This window comes from Monodelphis domestica, chromosome 2, assembly GCF_027887165.1.
Source record: "Monodelphis domestica isolate mMonDom1 chromosome 2, mMonDom1.pri, whole genome shotgun sequence".
Lineage (NCBI taxonomy): Eukaryota > Metazoa > Chordata > Mammalia > Didelphimorphia > Didelphidae > Monodelphis > Monodelphis domestica.
Window position 1 is genome coordinate 267,680,932 of NC_077228.1, and position 7,324 is coordinate 267,688,255.

Genomic DNA, 7,324 nt, shown 5'->3' on the forward strand with positions numbered 1-7,324 from the left:
TTTAGCCAATCTGCTAGGTGTGAGGTGATACCACAGAGTTGTTTTGATTTGCATCTCTCTGATTATAAGAGATTTAGAGTACTTTTTCATGTGCTTATTAATAGTTTTGATTTCTTTAACTGAAAAGTGCCTATTCATGTCCCCTGCCCATTTATCAATTGGAGAATGGCTTGATTTTTTGTACACTTGATTTAGCTCTTTGTAAATTTGAGTATTTAAAGCTTTGTCAGAGGTTTTTGTTATGAAGATTCCCCCCCCCCCCAATTTGTTGCTTCCCTTCTGATTTTAGGGTTTTCTTTGCACAAAACCATTTTAATTTGACGTCAAAATGATTTATTTTACATTTTGTGACTCTTTCTAAGTCTTGCTTGGTTTAAAATCTTTCCTTTCCCACAGGCCTGACATGTATACTATTCTGTGTTCACCTAATTTGCTTATAGTTTCTCTCTTTATGTTCAAGTCATTCACCCATTCTGAGTTTATCTTGGTGTAAGGTGTGAGGTGTTGATCTAAACCTAATCTCTCCCACACCGTCTTCCAATTTTCCCAGCAGTTTTTGTCAAATAGTGGATTTTTGACTCCAAAAGCTGGGGTCTTCGGGTTTCTCATTGACTGTCTTGCTGAGGTTACTTACCCCAAGTCTATACCACTGATTCTCCTTTCTGTCTCGTAGCCAGTACCAAATTGTTTTGATGACCACTGCTTTATAATATAGTTTGAGATCTGGGACTGCAAGTCCTCCTTCCTTTGTATTTTTTTTTTTCATGATTTCCCTGGATATCCTTTGTTCTTCCAAATGAACTTTGTTATGTTTTTTTCTAATTCAGTAAGAAGTTTCTTGGTAGTTCAATGGGTATAGCACTAAATAAGTAAATTAATTTCTGTTGGATTGTCATTTTTATTATGTTAGCTTGTCCCACTCATGAGCAATCAATGTTTTTCCAGTTGCTTAGATCTAGTTTAACTGTGTGGAGAGTGTTTTGTAGTTGTGTTCATATAGTTCTTGTGTTTGTCCACAGATAGATTCCTAAGTATTTTATATTGTCTAGGGTGACCTACATAACATGAAAAAAGCAAGGCAAGTCCATTAAGATGATAGATATTTATTGATTTAAAGTACATAGTTCTACCTTTTTCTTCTGAGTCTCCTTTTTATTTAAAATGTTTTCTATCATTTTAATTTTATTTTTTATCTCCATACTATTCATATTTGTAAGTGAACAAGCTCATAAAACCAAAACCCCCAAACAAACCCCAAATAAATGATAAATCATATGTCTTCATCTGCATTTCTCCTCCACGAGTCTCCCTTTTAAAGACTATTCTGGTCTATCCATGTTCCCAAAGAAAACTAGACCAATGATGGCAAACCTTTTAGAGATGGAGTGCTGGGCTCTGCCCCCTCCCAACTGAGTGCTGTACCTGCCCCTGTCTGAGACTGAGTGCCATGCTCCCCAGGCCCCAGACAGGGGAGAGAGTAAGCACTCCTATTGGCTGCTGGGCAGAGGGGTGGCGGAAGAGAGGTATATCTTCAGGTATACAGAGAGGGGGAGGGGAACAGCTCCACCCTGAGTACTTCTGGTTTTCTGCTAAAAAAAAAAAACACAACAAAAAACAAAATTTACTGCTGGAGTGCCCACAGAGAAGACTCTGCATGCTCTTTTGGGCACGTGTGTCATAGGTTTGCCATCATAGCTTCAGACCTACTGCCTACTTTACTTTTCCTGTACTTACATTGGCCACAAAAACATTAAAATATCACCCTGAGACATTTTCATGTTGCATTACACCAAAGCTGAAGATATGACCGATGGGAAGACTGTGAAAGCACACGTGACAAAATTGAGTTGACCCTCAAAGTTAAGGGCTCAACATTCTTCATTTTCTTTAAAACTCTTATTGAACCCATTTACCCCAATGGATTCCACTTCTACAGTGACTCTGTGAAGGGAACTGGGAGCTTGGATGAACTTATAGTTTTCTTTCTTTCTTTCTCTCATTTACCTTATATTTATTTTTTAGATTGTATTTTTTCCCCATTTGTATACAGAAACATTAAAAAACAAAACCAAACTCTTACTGCCCATCTTAGAATCAATATTGTGTATTGGTTCCAAGGCATAAGAATGGTAAGGGTTAGGGAATGGGGGTCAAGTGACTTGCCCAGGGTTACACAGCTAGGAAGTGTCTGATGCCAGATTTAAACTTTGGACTTCCTTTCTCTAGGCCTGGTTCTCTATTCACTGAACTACCCAGCTGCCTCCAGAAACAATTTTTAACATTTGTTTTCTGACATTTTGCAATCCAAATTCTCTCCTTCATTTCCTCCCTCCAGAGTTAGCAAACATTATAAGTTGTACATATCATGTGATACATATTTCTATATTCATCATGTGATCCATCACGTGAATCTTCATTTGAAAGAAGGCACATCTCACACATTCAAGAAAACACTCATAAAAGAAATAAAGTGAAAAGTGGAATGCTTCGATCTGTATTCAGATCTTTCTATGGCAGTGGATAGCCTGTTTCATCATGAATCTCTTGGGCATTATTGATAATAGTGTGAATTTTAAAATCTCCATCTTGCTTGGTCTAGCACCCAAAGTTTTGCACATGGGCATGTGCTAGTCAATGACAAATCAGAAATAACTAACTGCCCACCTGGGCTGTCCTAAGCCAACCTTAAGCCACCATTGGCACTTGTGAGGCACAGGAAGTGAGGTAGAGAACAGGCTCTAGAATTCGCTCACTTCCTGTGGACAGAGCTAGAGGGGAGTTCATGCTTGGAACTGGAGCAGAGAGGACGCCCACAGACAGCTTTCCTTCAGATCAGTCAAGTGAGTCAAGGACTGATTTTCCTTTCTACCTTGGCCTCAGGGCCTAATCTCCCTCTGGCTGGGACAGAAGGTTGAGTTAACCCTTTTCCTTTTTCTCCTGTCTCCTTTACTTCCTGTCCTGTTTCTGTACTCCCATTGTGATTAAACCACCATAAACTCCATTCTGACTTGAGTGTTTCATTTTAGGAATTTCATAAGTAAATTCCTTGGTGACCATAACTTAATATTATAACAATCTTTAAAGGTGATTTTTTCACCACAACAATAGTTAAGTTCTTTACAATTGATTATTATACAATTTTGATGTTACTATGTACAATGTTCTCTTAGTTCTACTCACTTCACTTTGCATTAATACATATAAGTCTTTTCAGGTTTTTCTGAAATTGTCCTGTTTGTTATTTCATATGGCCCTATATATATTCCATTACAATCAGATACCACAACTTGTTCAGGAAATCTCCAATTGATGGACATTCCCCTAGTTTCCAATTCTTTGCCACCATAAAAGAGCTGCTATAAATATTTTTGTACAAGTAAATCTTTTCCTCTAGACTTAGAGTTTTCGGGGATTTAGGGCTAGACTTTCAGAAGTCATATGGTCCTATCCTTTCTTTAGAGTCACAAACTAGCCAGATTTGACTCAAAAGAGATTAAAGAGAGGAAACATTTTTAAGGTTTTGGAGAGATGATCAGGTCTGGAACAGGAGATGCAAGCCTCAGAAAAGGGCTCAGAGCCTCATAGATGAATATTGAAGTAGATACAGGAATTATCTCTCATATTATAGAATTACACCTCCCTACTATCATAATCTAGGAAAACACAAATTATTCTGTTTTTTTTTTTTTAAATTGAGTGAAACTGGGGGGCTGGTGAGGACTCAGTATTCATCGCTATATAGCCCAGTTTCTCTGGAACTATTCTCAGGGGACATCATCAGGTTTCCCTTCCTCCTCACATTATCTCTACAGACCCCCAGGTCGCAGTCAGGTCTTTTTCCAACTTCTACCTCCCAGTAGTATCTTTCTGAAATAATGTTTTCCAGACTCAGAACACAAGACAAATCAAGTCTCTTATCAAGATCAGAGAGATCCTGAGGTTCCTTTCCAGGGGTAACACATCTGTTGTTGGATACATTGAGTTCAGGATGGACTGTGTCTGTATACAAAGTTACATCCGCTGTAGAGAGAGTCATGGAGTCAACTCTGAGCTGGAATCAGGGAAACTTTAAAGGAAAGGAGGTTCTGGGAGGGATCACTGATATGTGCTAATATTAATGGGATTCGAATAACAACTCAATTTAATGATCTTCCCATATTACTCCTAAGTAGTATAGTAATAGTCTCTCAGTGACCGAGAATGACAATTGTCTTTGTGTGTTTTCATCTACGGTGTACCCTCATACGGCTTTGAAGCCTAAAGACTGAGGCTCAGAGTTTGTGGCACATGGGGCATGGGACGCCAGTTGTTATGGGAGGTGCAGTTGTGGCCTGGTGTCGGCGTTCACGCGCAGCGGCAAGATGTCGACGTTGTTCATCTTCAAAGATGGTGGCGGCATGGTTAATGTGGGTTCGCCAGCTGCTTCTGTCAGAGGCAGCGAGTTCTAGTTGCTTTGGTGTAATGCCAGCCCACTTCAAGTTGGACTTTAGCTGATCCTTGAATCTTTTCTTTGGTCGGCCTTGTTTCCTGAGTCCAGCTGACAATTCACCGTAGAATACCTGTCTTGGTATTCGCTGTGGGTCCATGCGGATGACGTGTCCAGACCATCGTAGCTGGGTTTTGAGGACCAGGACTTCAATGCTGGTGGAGTTGGCTCTGTCGAGGACTTCCTGATTGGTGATTCGGTCCTGCCATCGGATCCTCATGATTGACCGGAGGGGGCGTTGGTGGAATTGCTCCAGCTGCTTCATGTGCTTCCGGTACAGTGTCCATGTCTCGCAACCGTACAGGAGCGAGCTGAGGACCACTGCGTTGTACACTTTGAGCTTCGTCACAGTGCTTACACCGCTGTGTTGGAGGACTTTGCAGTGCAGCTGCCCGAGTGCCTGGCTGGCCTTTTGGATCCTGGCATTGATCTCATGGTCTAGGGACCCATCGTTGGTGATGGTGCTGCCCAGGTACTTGAAAGTGTTGACATTAGAAAGCTGCGTGCCGTCGATTATAATGCACGGCTGGTTATTTGGCCTCCCTGGTGCAGGTTGGAACGATACCTCTGTTTTGCTGAGGCTGATAGTCAGGCCAAACAGTTTTGTTGCGGTGGAGAACCTGTCCACAATGGTTTGAAGATGATTTTCTTGGTGGGCCATGAGAGCACAGTTATCTGTGAAGAGAGTTTCCAGGATGAGTCTCTCTGTTGTCTTTGTTTTTGCAGTCAGTCAGCGAAGGTCGAATAGTGAGCCATACAGTCGGTATTTGATGTAGACGCCCAGATTTAGATCCTCACAGCATGTCGTAATACCTGGATGAAGAATTGGTTGACTAGCACCGGAGCAAGGACGCAGCCTTGTTTCACGCCATTGGAGATGTTGAAGTGATTGGAAGTCTTTCCACCAGATAGGACTTCCCCTGTCATGTCGACATGAAAGAGCTCGATCAGTTTGATGAATTTTGCTGAGCAACTGAGCTTGCTAAGGATCACCCACAGTGCGTCCCTGTTCATTGTGTCAAACGCCTTCATCAGGTCTATGAAGACAATGTTGAGACTCAGGTTCTGCTCAAGGCATTTTTCCTGCATTTGCCTCACCGTGAAGACCATGTTGATGGTGCTGCGATCTGGTCGGAAGCCACATTGTGATTCAGGCAGGTTCTGCTCTGAAACAGATGACAGGTGTCTGTTGAGTTTAACATGGGCGAGGATCTTTCTGGCAGTGGAGAGTAGTGAGATGCCTCTGTAGTTATCGCAGGCTGCTCGTGCACCTTTGTTCTTATATAGGGCTACGATGGAGGCATCTCTGAGTTATGGGGGCATGTCTTCCTCTTCCCATATGCTGGTCAGCACTATGTGGAATGCCTGAAGTGCCTTTCCATTTAAGGCCTTGTACACCTCGGTTGGGATTCCGTCTTTACTGGGTGCCTTGCCTGCGCTCATTTGTTTAATGGCTTTTTGGACTTCCTCTATTGAAGGAGGGACTTCAAGTTGTTCAATGGTGTGGTTTTGGGGGATCTGGTCGAGGGCACTTTGGTCGACTGAAGAAGGTTGGTTGAGAAGCTGACTGAAGTGTTCTTTCCACCTGTTGCTGATGCCATTTTTATCTTTTATGAGAGTGTCACCGTCAGAGGATAGCAAGGGAGTGGTGGTGGGTTTTAATGGCCTATAGTAATGGCCCATAGACAGTCTTGAGGGCACTGAAAAATTGTTTGTAGTTTTTCGTATCAGCAAAATGCTGGATTTCTTTTGCCTTTTTCTCCTACCATCGGTCTTTCATTTTCCTGATCTCATGCTGCGCCGTGGCTTGGAGAGACTTGAATCTGTTCTTTTTAGGAGCAGAGTTTGGGTTATTTTGCCACTCCATAAAGGCTTTGTTCTTTTTGCTCAATACGTCTTCAATAGCAGTGTTGTTCTCGTCGAACCAGTCCTGGTGGTTGCGTTGTTTGGGGCCTAGGACTGCTTTTGATGTTTCTTTCACTGTGTCTCTGAACTGGTTCCATTTCTTGGTTGAGCTTCCAGTGAGTGGTCCCTTGACAGACAGCTTGTTGTCCAGGCAGGACTGGAATAAATGCAAATAAGATGGATCTCTAAGACGACTCACATTGTAAAATGCGCGAACTCTCTGAGTGCTTTTTGGATGGCGAGGCGCAATGCGCATTTGAAGAGTCGCTCTAACCAATCGGTGGTCTGTCCAGCATTCAGCTCCTCTCATGGCTCTGGTGATATGTACATCCTGGATGTCTCGCCGGCGTACAATGATGTAGTCAATGAGATGCCACTGTTTTGATCATGGGTGCATCCATGTTGTTTTATATTTGTTTGCCATTCTGAACACAGTGTTTGTGATGGTGAGTTCGAACTCTGAGCATTTGCTGTGTAGCAGTAGGCTTTTGTTGTTCATTTTGCCCACGCTGTGTTTGCCGAGCACTCCTTTCCATCTTTCATGGTGTAAAGATTCCCAGCGGTCCCTTCGTGGTCGCCATAACTGTAAAGATTAAAATTTAGGGGAGAGGGGGAGACTGAGGCAGGTAGAAATTAGTTTCTCTCTACAAGGAATATATATTTTTTAGAGGTTTATTAAAGGTTAAAGATTAAGAATATACAAGTAAGAAACATGTGCCTAGGCCAGAGGCCTAGACAAAATAACCTCACATCATGGAAGAGACGCCTCTGCCCCAAAAACGGAAGTCCAAAAGGGGCCGAGCCCTTCAAAAGCCTTTGCTTAAATATCTTCTCGATCTCGGCCCAGGTGAGATTACAAGGCATTCTGGGGAAGTGGAGCAAAGGCTCATGGGGATTGTAGTCCTGTATTCGAGTCTATTTTTTACAATGGTC